The 13,954-nt window shown below is 42.8% G+C and overlaps 1 protein-coding gene across 7 annotated transcripts in view; it reads right to left on the bottom strand.

Annotated features, from left to right (window-relative positions):
- Nucleotides 1-12,321, bottom strand: part of GIGYF2 (GRB10 interacting GYF protein 2) — a 444,297-nt gene extending 431,976 nt beyond the window's left edge. For 3 of the 7 annotated variants that reach the window (XM_029616693.1, XM_029616694.1, XM_029616691.1), the window contains exon 1: nucleotides 12,238-12,319. The gene's annotated coding sequence lies outside the window, so the exon portion shown is untranslated. Of the gene's footprint in view, nucleotides 1-6,602; nucleotides 6,646-12,237 lie in introns of all 7 variants that reach the window. The other 4 variants (XR_003858724.1, XR_003858723.1, XM_029616692.1 and 1 more) reach the window with 3 other exon arrangements.
- Nucleotides 12,322-13,954: the final 1,633 nt, after the last annotated feature.

A 13,954-nucleotide genomic window follows, 5' to 3' on the forward strand; every position in this document is an offset into this window, starting at 1 on the left:
GAGTATTGGTTTCCAATAAACTTTCTTCAGCAAAAAGTGGATTAAGAACATCAGTTGACAAAGGAAGGGGTGGGGAAGGGGTATAGGGAGCACCGGGGCTCAATGAGATGACTTCGGCCTGTGAGTTGGTTTCTCGCTCAGGAACCAACTCAACTGCAGCCTTCTCCTCTGGCACTGATTCTGCTGCAGCCATAAAGAATGAGGATATCTGAGGCTGTGATGGACCGATTAAAGGAGACGAAGACATAGTCTCCCTAATTCGAGCCTTTCTCTTAGTGTGAGGCATAACAGTTTAGGGTAATATTTCAAAACAACAAAGAAATAGAGAGAAAGATCCTCTTTACTTTATGGTTATCTCTGTTATCTATTTTATTTATTTATTTAAAATCTTTTCTATACCGTCATTAAGCTAGTTGCCATCACAACAGTTCACCATAAGGCACATAATTTCAAACTTAAATGCGTTGAGTTATATTAACTGAACAGGTGCCATCAAATACTGTAACAGTTTCATATTAAATATTACTTAGTGGTTGTGATAAGTCATGTCAACTTTAAGTATATTGGCTATAAGATAAATTAACACTTAAGTCTGGTCCTCTGTTGTTGCAATCTAATAGAGGTAAAGTAAAATAAAACACACACACACACACACACACACCATTCGAGTAAGCTGATGTGTGTGTGGGAGTTCTTCAATTCTAGTATCTCTTGGGTGGGGGTATTAGAGAATAGAGGCAAAGATAGTTACTTTCTAGAATCCAATATCAAGGAAATATCCAGAAAGTAATTACAACATATTACTCCAAAAAATAAAAAAAGGAATATGAGAATTCAAAGAAAGCCGCGCGCCCGGCTTCGGCAGCGCGCCGACAGCGTCCGCACTGCAAGGGGGCCGGTTTTGAACCTACCGCTCCCTCCCCCGATGACGTCATGACGCTGCGACCTCGGTATGGGGCCAGGATTTCCTCCTCACCCGCCGAGAGTTGAAAGTGTAGCAATCAATTTGGGCCGGGTTTCTCCTCACCCAAAAGTCAGGTAATTTGGAAACATAGAACTCTGTCCTCCTCTCTCTCACCCCCAACAGTCCCTGTTCTACTTGTAGATGCAGGGGAGGGTCTATTAGTAATCTTGGAAGATCCCTGTACCACGGTCTTATTGGCCAATCTGATGCTATCAGGATTGCCAGTGTTGGTTGTCACTATCTTCGTTAGGGTTCTTCCAATCAGGGGCAAAGGGTGAAATACATACAGGAGACTTTCCCCTGGCCAAGGGTTGATTAATGCGTCTATTCCACAGAAGCCCTATTCTCTTTTCCGGCTGAAGAATCTGTTTGCCTTTATATTGGCTCGAGTCACCATCAGATCCCTGACTGGAACTCCCCACCTGGTGGTGATTTTGAGGAATGCCACCTGATTGAGTTCCCATTCACCTGGGTGTTGACTGTTACTGCTTAAGAAGTCTGCTTGGACATTGTTTCTCTTTTATGTGATTTGCCAATAGTAGGCTCGGGTTCTGTTCTGCCCAGTCACAAAGTTCTGCTGCCTCCTGGGCCAAAATACGGCTGCAAGTTCCTCCTTGGTGGTTCACATATGTTACTGCCATCACATTGTCTGAAACCACCTTGTCCAAAACCAAATCAAATAAGCCTGATACTTCACTTTCAATGCATATCCAGTATAGCTCTCTGCTTCAATGGCAGGGGGGGATGAAGATAAGAGGATTTACATTCAGACAACTACTAACAAGGACTGAATTTTATAGTCTGGGTAAACAAATAAGCGTGGGAGTAGCTTGCTTGTTGCGGCGGTTACTACCCGAAACCAATTAAGCCTGATACTTCACTTTGAATACATATACAGCGCAGCTTACTGCTTCAATGGCAGGAGGGAATGAAGATAAGAGGATTTACATTCAGACAACTAACTTGAACAGGCTGGGTAAACAAGCGTGGGAATAGCTTGCTTATTGCGGCGATTACTACCCCTAACCAATTAGGCTTGATACTTCACTTTGATGCAGCTCCAGCACTGCTCTCTATATCAATGGTGGGGGTGGAAGGAAATTAGAACCAAAAAGTTACCAATAAGGGCCCTGAACTTAGCAGTCAGAGTAACAGATAAGTATGAGAAAAATAAGTGTGAAAGCTTGCTGGGCAGACTGGATGGGCCGTTTGGTCTTCTTCTGCTGTCATTTCTCCGTTTCTATATCCTGATTGGTTTTCCCCCTATTAGGGGTTGGAATGTTATAAGGGCTAAGCTGATGGCCCTTAATTCTAATCTGTTTGCTGACCAAGCTTCTTCCTGTTCCTCCCAACACCCTTGAGTTGTTTTTCCTAAATAGTGTGCTCCCTATGCGAAGCTGCTGGCATCCATGGTGATGCCCCTTCCCCCAAGTGGGTGATTCTAAATTCACTCCCCTTGATAGATTGGGCGGGTCTGTCCAACACTTTAAGCTGTTTCTTACCAGGGGAAGCAAAGGTAACCACTACTCGTAATTCACTGACTTGGGAGACCATTTGGACAGGAGTGCCTCCTGTAAGGGCCGCCCTGACCCAGGAAACAAGATCTATTGTCACTGTCACGAGGCCTAATACCGGTAGGTGAAAATAATCCCAGATTTTGGGATATTTTTGCTTTTTGAAGTCTTGAGCATGGGTGATTAGCTTTCTTATTCTTTTTTGAGCTAAGTAAACCTTTTTCTTTCTTTCGTATCGAAACATGCCCCTAGAAATTCTAGGGACCGAGTGGATGGAAGTTGGCTTTTGAAAAGTTTATCTCCCAGCCTAATTATTGCATTAAGCATATGACTGTTTTTACAGTCTGTTCGCCCTCCTGGAAAGATTTGGCCCGAATAAGCCAATCGCCCAGGTAAGGATGAACCAGAATCTCTTGTTTGCATAGTGCTGCTGCCACCACCATGACTCTGGTAAAGGTCCTTGGAGCTGATACAATTCCAACAGGCAGAGCCCGAAACTGAAAACATTGCCCCACAATACAGAAATGCAGAAGACACTGGTAGGTGCCCCTTATAGGCATATGGAAATATCCCTCTGTTAGATTGAGTGAGGAGAGAAAGTCTCCTTTCCTCACTGAAGCTATTACTGAGCGCAATGTTTCCATATGAAAATGTGGGATTTTGAGGAATCTGTTGAGTCCATTGAAGTCTAGAACTGAACGGAAGGAGCCATCCTTTTGGGCCCAACGAAGAATCTGAAATATTACCCCTGTGCCTCATTCTTGTAAAGGCACAGGTACTATCGTTCGCAAGGGCTGAAGTTTGTTCAAGGTGCCTCTTTTTGTTGGTGAGTATGCGGATATTATAAAATTTGAAAGATTAGTTTTGTTAGCTCAGGGGCATAGCCCTCTCGAATGATCTCTAGGACCCATTGGTCTGATGTGATGTGGGTCCAACTCTGCATAAAATTGATGCAGGTGTCCCCCTACAGGAGTTATTTGCAGATGGGCCTCTTGATTGTCACTGAGGCAGGCAGGAGGTGCCTGCTGCCCCGGTAAACTCATTTCTTGGCCTCCTGACCCCTCAAAAGGTCGGGGTTTTATTCCTACAAGGTCGCTGAGATCCCAGGTTACCGGGCCTGCATCTCCAATAGTCCCTAAATCTTTGACATCTTTGGTTTCTAGAGTTGCCTCGTAATCTATCTTCTGGAAGTCTCTGAGACTTCGCCATCATTGGTCTAGGGGAAGCTAACTCCAGTCCTCGAGTGCCAGAAACAGGTCAAGTTTTCAGGATATCCACAATGAATATACATGAGATATATCTGCATATAATGGAGGCAGTGCATGCAAATCTGTCTTCTACATATTCCTGGTAGAAATCCTGAAAACCTGGACTGTTTGTGGCACTCGAGGACTGGAGTTCGCCATCACTGTCCTAGACCTTTTACGAGTTTCTCCAATTCTTCCCAAAATAGTAGACCACCCAGGAAAGGCAATTTTGCTAAACAAGATTTTGATGTCTTGTCTTCTGCCCAGTTTTTAAGCCATAATAACCTTGCTACTACATCAGAGGCTGTTACTCAGGCTGTAATCCTGAGCAGATCATAAAGGGTGTCTGCCAAAAAAGCTACCCCGGACATACGAGCCATTTCAGGGGATTCAAGCTACTGCTGTACCCACCTTAAGACTGCACGAGCCACGTAACCCTCGCAGATGCTGCTTAAGGGATGTACCACCTTCCACCGGGATAGTAGTTTTGTGAACTATAACCGAAACTGGGGCATCCACTCTAGGGATTCTCAAGAGAGAAATGTTTCTTGAAGCAAGGGATACAAACTTCCCTAAGACCTTGATCCCTTTTTAAAGGCCCTAGGGGATTTTCCCATTCTGCCATTACCATTTCTTTCAATGAAGGATGTAAAGAGAACGCTTTACATAGTTTATGTAAAGCTTGAAGTATAGGATCCCTTTCAACTGGTTTCAAATCCCTAACATCAGCTATTCTGAGTTCAACAAAATATCTGAAATCAAAGCTAGTAACTCTTCCTTTCTAAATAGACGCACAATTGCTGGTTCTCAGAGGATGAGGCATTCTTCCAAATCAGAGTGGGCTGAATCTGAAGTTCTGGGGGAAGTTCTTGGATGGGTGATTTTGATGAGCCTGAATCCCCAGAGGCTGCTCTGAACCTTTTAAGAGGTGGTCCTTTCCCAACAGCTAAAAGGTTTGTATGATCCTGATTAACCTGCATGGCCTCAAATGCCTGGTGCATGAACAGGACAAACTCTGTGGAAAATCCTCCATGCGAGGAGCCTGGAACCTCTCCCTCAGCTGTGAGAGGCTGCCTTATCCCAGGAGATGTTCTGGGAGGAGAGCTCAGACCTATCAGATCTCTTGGAAGGCTAACTTCTACCTCCAGATCTGACATTTTTACAACCTCCCCCTGGAAATTTGATCATTTCTATCTGCTCCTTTAGAGGGAGGGTCTCTGAGCTACCCAGTCCTGTATCACAGATGAAACAGAGCGATCTGGCAACAGTGGGAATCCTTTTAGACCCACATTCCAGGCATCTTCTGCCTCTAAGCATTTTGACAAAGAGCTGTGGTCTACACAGGCGAGACAAAGCTAAATAACACCCCCCCCCCCCCAACTTACCACACATGAACGCTTGCAGTGCATTCTTGCATGGTATGCCCCCTAACACCACGTCACAAATGCTTACCCTTCCTGCTTTCAAACAGTGCCACCAATGCTGTGTTAGCTCCTGTGACACCAAGTCATTTCTTCATGCTCTCTCTCTCGAGACGGAGGACCACCAAGGTTCCCAGGCTCCCCACATGGAGGAGAACCCCCTACAAGAGCTACCGTGCCAGAAGCCCCATAGGGAACTGGGCACATTGCCCAAGGGATTCATCAAGAAGACTGCCAATGCCACGAGAGAAAGTTCTGCAGTTCCAAGAGCCGGGCTACTAAGGTCTGGAGCAGGGGTCCCCAAACCTGTCCTGGAGGGCCACCAGCCAGTCGGGATATCCTCAATGAATATGCATGAGAGAAAATGTACATGTTATGGAGGCAGTGCATGCAAATTTTCTCTCATGCATATTCATTGAGGATATCCCAAAAACCCGACTGGCTGGTGGCCCTCCAGGACAGGTTTGGGGACCACTGGTCTGGAGTCTTTGAATGTCGATCCACCTCTGCTGGAGACAAAGAACTACTGGATTCTGTCTACAGCCACACCCCTCTTGTAGTAGACCTGATGGCAAATGCAAGTTTGAGGAGGTGTGGTCTCTGTCTCCATCGGAAACAGAAAGAATACCCAATAGTATAGACTGGTCTAGCAGTAGGATAAGGAATAAATAGTTTTAAAGTTACTGGGGAAAGGGGTACAGACACACACACACACTGATCATATAAGGTCAGTTTCTCTATAAGAAACTGAGCCAATATTTGGTCCACAATTAACACAATGCTTTTTAAATCCCATTAGCCGCACCCAGCCCCTGTCCCTTCCCAGTAAGAAAATTCTACTGCTCCTGAAACATTTAACCTGTTTAAAAGAAAACAGTACCCTTTGTGTACAGTAAAATATTTCAAAGCACAGTCATGATTGCACAGTCATGATTGCACATTATCCTTTGAAAGAATGTCTTAAAGGGTTCCCCTGCAATTCCACTAGCCTCCAAGAGCAGCCAGAAAATTACCTCACAATCTCCAGATGCAAACGGGCCCATTGTCCTACCAAGATCACAGGCTGCATGAACCAATCAGATCCTATTCCAGGTTAGGAGATTCGTGAACGTTCTAAAGACTGGTGCTTGCAGGGGTTCTAGGGGATTGCAGAAAAGCAGCCTGAAGGATTTCAACAAGTACCAAATAAGCAGTGAAATGCCTGGGGTAAGTACAACTATTTGCTGCATGTACACTGAACTACTGCACTGTACACCGTGGGTAGGACTATTTGTCATTTTCTTTATGGTTATCAGCTTCTGTGCTGCTTGTTTATCGTTCACTATACAAACATGTAGATAGAGTATGAAAAAAGTTATCAAACCACTACAAAACTTCTGAAAAAATTAAGGATAGGAGAATACCTTTCCATTTTCTAATATTGTGTGTGTACTGGAACAGCCAGTTGCCTGCTTACCTGTCACAGCTACAGCTTAGGAGCAGCACCACACAGGAAAGATCTAAAAAAAGGAATACAAATGGCTCACCTTGTGTGTGTTTAAAATACTGAAGAGCTTTTTGTGTTTGAACTATATTCCAAGTTCTAAATTCTTAACTGGCACCTGTAAATGCACACCCAGCACAGAACTCCACTGCAAGGCCTCACTCTTATTGCCAGGGAGCACCATATGCCTCATGGAACCAGCAGGATTCAGTAAGAGGTTTCATTCCCCAGCCTATCCTGAAAAGCACCATGCTCATTGACCTTTTCTGCAATGATACACAGGGATAGCACAAAGATGAAGCACTACTGAAATGCTCTTAACATTCAGAAAATTTAAAAAAATATATATTATATATATTGCACAGGAGAAGCAAGACACGAAATGCACAAGTCTAAAGAACCCCTCAGATACACTTTACTGAACACATGCAAGGTTAGGGGTGTACAGGCACTAGGGCAGTCATCTGGCTGCAAAACATCTACAAACAAAACTAGAAATATTTAATTCAAAGAGTACATGCTAATGCCCGATAATGCTGGAAACATAGCTGTCTGCTTACCATTGCTAAATTATGTGGTTGCTCTACATCCTCCAGCTCATATACATTGATCACTGCTTTTCCGCCCTTAGGGACCAATGTAATAAGCCATGCTGACCATAACTTGAATTTAACTCCTTAATTAGTGAGGGGTTTTTTGGCACTAACCTAACCTCAGTACGTAATAAGAGTTTAAAAACCCATGCTAAAAAGAGGAATTAAAACCTGTGATAAAGTTATCTCGTCCCATGCTAACTGCAGGATAATAAGCTTATTAGCTATTACTCTGCAATGTAAGGAGACACACTAATGGGAAGGCTGCCTAGCACACTTTCTTTTACCACGGGAAATTTAGCTCCTGGTCAGAGGCAGGACTTAAACTTCCTACGATAAGAGATTTGGGCAAGAATCCCTGCTTGGGCAGGTCAGACAGAGCCAGGTCAGGCCAGGCAAGTCTTTCCTCCCCTCCCAAGCAGGCCTAACACACTCTCTCTCTCTCACCTTAAAAAAAAAAAAAAAAAGAATTAGCCAGGATGGAGCAGAAATCCCCCACCTTCCTGAACCCCTCCTACCTAACTAAACTGCCAGAGCTCTTCAAACCCCACCCCAGGAAACCACAGCAGGAGATGATCTTAACTCCTCTGGCTGGGATGCTCCCTCACTGGCAACTCATTGGTCCCTCCACTGACAGCTGACAGTGGAAGGACCAATCGAGGAGAAATGGAATGGTAAGTTTATGATGTGTTCTTTCTGTAGTTGTCATCAAGCATAGCAACTCAAATTGCAACCAAAAAACAGAGATAGACACAGTGCAGTCACACAAAGCAACTTGAGCAACTTAAGGGTGCGCAGTACATATAATTTATCACCAGATGGCAACTCAAAGGGTAGGACACCAACTTACTTTTGGTGTTCCAACCAAAAATCACATCACAGACAACCCTACTTGTTTTCTGCAAGCATACTATTAGTTACTGCACATACTAAAACAACTCTGGTCACTATATAAACAACAGAGTTTGACTTGAAGACTGGCAGCTTGCTTTCCAATATCCAGTTTGCAGCAGATATGAAAACATTTGGATGAACTAACCAGTTTATAATTATGTCACTACCAACTGCTAAATTGATGCTAACAAAAAAAAAAAAAAACAAACCCATTCAAGACTTCTTTGCACTTTGACTCTATACAATTTCCCATCTAGGTCAGAATGGAGTTAGTTTCCAAAAGAGCCAGAGAATTCCCACATCTTGTATGAAGTTTTGGAAAATTGATACATCTCCCGTTTAATAAGTCCTGTGACGTTTACAGTCATCAAAATTACTATCATCAACTATGATGAATAAGTAATTTTTGAAACTGACAACTGATTTTAAAGACATTAGTAAATATATAAAAAAGAATTAAGCTAGTTCAATAAAAAGATGTTACTTTTTAAATAAAAAAAATACATCTTATGTCTGCAGAAATTTAAGAACATTTTGAAAGTCAGTCATTTGGAAAGGCAATGTTTCTGGCACGTGATGATTAAATTGAATGCCAAGTTCTCCTGACACCTTTATCAGTGGAAGCATTGATTGAATGAGCGTGCCTTTTTCCTTCTTCCTTCTTTCAAGGACAGGATTGTTGAATATATCAAACTAATTAGGTTCTAGCAAGCACAAGCCTGCCTATGATCAGACAGCACTACAAATGCAGGAAATCATCAGGCTTAAACAATTAGTTCCTGAAAACCATGTCTTAAGTTGAAACCAATTGTTCCATAAGAACAAATTCTCTATTTTCCTCAAAATAATGTGGAATTTAGTAATATGTAGTAATGTTGAAAAAAAACAGACATTTTAAAGCATTATACTTTTTGTCTGAAAAGGAAAGTGCCAAAGCTTGCCTATAGGCCACTGTACTGATACTATTTTGAGGCGAAGTCGTCCCTGGTACTCTTCCTACTGACATCACTCACCAGGTCTCATGGTCATCAGCACACCAATGTGTGCCTGTTGGGAAATGATTAGGTGTCTTAAAGTAAAAATAAATGTTGCGAGTTGAATAATGGGTATCAATTTAGAAACACTGCAACTCGAAGCATCTTAAATCGAGGACTTCCTGTATAGTTATGCACCCTAGATTACCAATACACCTCCTACTTGGAAAATAGAACAAGCTAGACTGCTACAGATACTTACACCGAAACTACATGCTAGCAAACTCTTTCACCTCTGTCACACATGCAGAACCTAGAAGGATCCATACCAAAAACAGAATAAGGGACCACAACTTAGAACTAGAAACATGCAGACAAAAATTGAGCTGGAAACCCCAAGGACCTGAGAACTTTTGAGTTATTGTCACCCTAACAAGATTAGTGGAAGAAAGACCCCAGCACTTCCCCACTTCTCAACCCACTCTCCCCAGGACAGACCCTTCCAACCAAAGTCTCTAATCTGCTCCTACCCCTTTCATTTCCAGCCTCTCCTAACCACTCATCAACCCCCTATAATGATCCATAAGATTACTGTGAGCCAGTGGCTCAAATTATTAATGTGCCTGCCCCTTTAAATTTTCAGCCAAGGGGAGCATGGGAGCTGGCAAGGAAGTGATGCAGGGCTCATCTGAGCCTTATGTTTCATTTTAGGTTGCTGTTTGCCTCTTCCGGGTTCAGGACCTAATTCTGTCAGTACTCTCCGACTCTCTTCTTCAAAGTGCAAAGATGAGGAAGGCGGAAAGAGTTTTGCTGGATCCTCATGACTAGGCCTAGAAACAACTCTGTTCCTCACCTCCCCACTTGAGCTAATTAGAGCTGGCCACCAGGTCTTCTAAGTTTATCTTTCTACCATGCAGTTTAGTTTACAAACAGTTTACAAATAAACTGTTTGAACTGCACAGGAGAAAAGAAGTCAATGGCAAAAGGATGAGGTTAGAAGTGCTCAGCCACCAGCTCCGAAATCCTGATGGAGCAGGGTTGTGCAGAAGCTCTTTGGCCCATGAATCACATGATTGGAAGTACAACCAAGCTGTCAGCAGCTGCAGTTCTTCAGCCCTGCAGAGCAGGAGGCTTTGATTTCAGTCGAGCCACCTCGAGAGGGAGAGCTGGTGCCCTATAGTGCAGCTCTGGCCACAACATACTTCAGACATGGGCTAGCTACGACTCTGCTTTTGCCATACATAGTAACAATGGACCAAGCAATCTACTCCACTGCAATTCTTGGGAAACACTTCCTGCTGCACTCCCATGACTTCACTTCTCTTTTCTAACTTACCTGGAACATATTGGGAGAATGTTTGCACCAGTTTCCAGAACATTTTCAAGGATATTCTTAAGGGCCAAAAAGTATATAGGAATTTAGATGCAAACGAGTCATCTACAAGCCTTCATGTTTTTTCTGAAAAAAGATTGATTCAAGATATTCTAGCTCAGACACCCAAATTAAGCCATCTTAAAACAGTTGTTTCCATTCAGAATTTGAAAGCATAAATGCTCTGTTAAATGGAGACATGCGCTCTTATTAATCTGGATTTTACTAATGCCTTTAATGTGAAAGAGAACTATTCTATAAAATGTTCATGGTTTCAACTGGGTACATCATTGCATATCTAACCATTCTAAAGAGGGAGATATACCCGGAAAATCCTGATTCGCACTGCAATACTTCACCAATGAAACTGCTTGAAAATGATACTTTGCAGTCACTGGTTGCCTTCATACTAGAGTTCTAAATGTTACAAATCAATTTAATGTTACACTGTTTCATTCTAAAAATAACTTATCCTGTAAGGGTGCTTTCCACCCCAAAGCTCCTAAATTAAAAATATAGTTTGCTTATTTACTATGAACATACACAAATGCGGCCTTATGACCCAATTTGGTTTCAAAAAGGATGTAACTATGACATCTGAAAACTTGGACCTTTTCTGTCAAGTTCTATATTTGTATCTAGCCACTGTATATACAGATTTTTAAGCAATCATTATTTCCATTTAAGATAATGTACCCAACTCAACCTTTTTCATACTAAATGAAATAGGGACACAAACTCCCCCCACCTACACCATAAGTAAAGACCTTCACTTCTAAATTTCCACTACAATCTACAAATTATTACTTCCCTCTAGTTTGCTTCATTAGTAGTTCTCAAAGCACTTCCTAACCTATTTTTCAACAATCACTAAGTTTTGAGTTGTCATAGAATTAGTCACAATACAGGTTTGTCAGAATCAAAAACTAAAAGTTTTGCGGTTCTGAAAACCTAAACCATAAACTGTAGAATGAAGTGACATAAATCTGCGGAGGTGCCTATCCACCAGCGAAGTTTTGATACCGAGTGTGGTTCATGTGTTTAACACTCAAACCACATGCCAGTGGTCATCCTCTTTCAAAGAGCCAGCGATCATTTGCATCCAGATCATGAAGTCACTGCTCCTTCACATTTCTTAGGATCCTCTTATTAATTTACTACATCACGTCAAACCCGATCCTAGAGCACTTGATTTCTGCCACCACGTCGCGATAATTTTTTTTTGTCTCATGTATGCATGCTTCTAGCTGCCTTCTCCATGTCAGAGTTCGGACTTCGCGTCAGTAGTAGCTCAACTCGTCCAACCTCATCCAGCAACCGCTAGTCCGCAGGGGACAGAAGCAAAAAAAACTTGCGGCCGCAAGGACAATGATCCTGAGCAGGAAGAGCCACTGTCCTGCTGGACATCCAGCACAGGATCCCTCTCTCCCAAAACGGACAAACTGCGCCTGGGATAGAGGTATTACCCAGAGCCAAAAGTTTAACAAGCCAGAGTTAAAGAGTGCACTTCTGAGATGTTAACCTATCGCTGACGGGGCTGTCCGAGAAGTCAAGCTTGCGGCCCATACATAACCGACAACTAGGAGGAAGCGGTACGAGAGCCCGAGGCTGCGATCGCGGCCTACGTATATCCATGCGGCCAGGCTTGTCACTTGAGTTTGGAGCAATACAGAAAAAAACGGCGAGGGTCTCGGTTTGGAACTCCCAAATAAAACGGCTGCCAGGGTCAGGAGAGAGGAAGACGAGACCCTAAACCCAAAAGCGGAGTCTGTTACCTGCAGTCTGGGCACAAGAACCTCTCGAATCCAAAGTGATCCCACAGTCCCAACAACACAAGATGGCTGCCGCGCCGCTACGTGCTGTCACGTGACGCTAACGTCCCGACCACTGACAGCAGGCCCCGGATGAGGAGGGGAGGGGATTTGTGGTAACGTCGCGTCATCATATGCGTCGAGTTCAGTGATGTAAGCACGCAGGAGGGCCAGCTCTCGACCTGTACAGTTTATGGAGCACCCTCTTGGTAAAAGTCCTACCAAAAACAGCATAAGGGGTTGTGGACACGCCTACGTAACCCGCGTCCAACTGCGGGTTAATGCATTGCATAGGCTCAATAGTTAGATAGTTGAGTTTCCTCGCCTCTGCCAGATCAGTAGCAGTGATGGTAGACAGCAGCGTGGGAAAACAAGAAGACCTCACTCTCGGTCGCTATAACCGTTCCTCTCCCCTTTCGTGGCTCCTGATTACAAAAGAAGTGCAATAGCAGACGAGGGACAGGGAACACACACGCACAGAGGAGGGGAAATGAAAAGGAAGCTGGAGAGATGGGGTAGGGGAGAGCTGAAGAAGAACCTAAGGGAAAGAAGAACTAGACATGAATCTCGGGGCACAGGGAGATGGAGAGGCGGTGGAGGGATTGGGAGCTGGAAAGGGACCATGGAGAAATACCTGAAGAAGGGGAGACAGAAGAATGGGGAAGGACAGATATGGTGGGGGATAGTTTAAGAGATGCTACCTGGAAGGATCAGGAGAGAAAACAAAAGAAATAGGGGTTGAAGATGCACCACACTATCTGCATTCTCGTTTCTAAAATCCTAGATTTGCCTACATGTCATGCATGAAACTCAGTCAAATTTGTTTTCTTGTATGATCAGCTTGGAAAAAAAAAGTACAGTTGTGTGCCCTGTTTTTCTTAAATAGGACGTAGGACAATGGCTTAAAAAACAGGACTATCCTGTGTAAAGCAAGATATCTGAATACTCTAGTTTGGAAAGATGCAGATAAGGCATATGTACAAGCAGTAATTTCATTTCTTAGTTATACTTTGCCTATTCATTAATTGACACTTCAAACATATATATATATAATCAAATAAAATAAGCATAAAATATAACAAAAGCATGCTTAATGCACAAATCCAAAAGTAAGACACTGCAATTAACATACAAAGATGAATAGTAATATGCATATTCATGCCCATATGCCACATAATTCCTGTCAGCTGCCACCAGCTGAGGACTCAACCAGAGGGGAAAGTTACTATCACAATGAGAAGACTCTCTGCCCAGTTTCACCCTGACTGTGCACTGCCTACTCTTAGTTTTCGGTTCACACATTTGTCTGACTATGCAATTTCTTTCTTTCTGTCTTTCTTTTATTTAAAAAAAACATATCCTTCTACAAAGTTTGAAGCAGGTCACAGAATGTAGATTCATAAAATTCACATTTACACAAAACAATATAACTCAGGTTTAACCACCATTCAGTTTTTTGATGCAGTCTGAAGATTCTCTATCACATCAGAGGTATATATCAGTGATCAATGTTAAATGCCTTCTTAAATAGAAATGCTTTCAATAATTTTTTTAATTACACCTTGTTCAATGTGAGCCTTATTTTCTCTGGAAAAGAATTCCATATGCACGGTCTCAAGTTTCCACTAAGTGAGCCAGTTTTATTTATTTATTTATTTATTTATTTAGAAACTTTTATATA

Source organism: Rhinatrema bivittatum, chromosome 9 (genome assembly GCF_901001135.1).
Source record: "Rhinatrema bivittatum chromosome 9, aRhiBiv1.1, whole genome shotgun sequence".
Lineage (NCBI taxonomy): Eukaryota > Metazoa > Chordata > Amphibia > Gymnophiona > Rhinatrematidae > Rhinatrema > Rhinatrema bivittatum.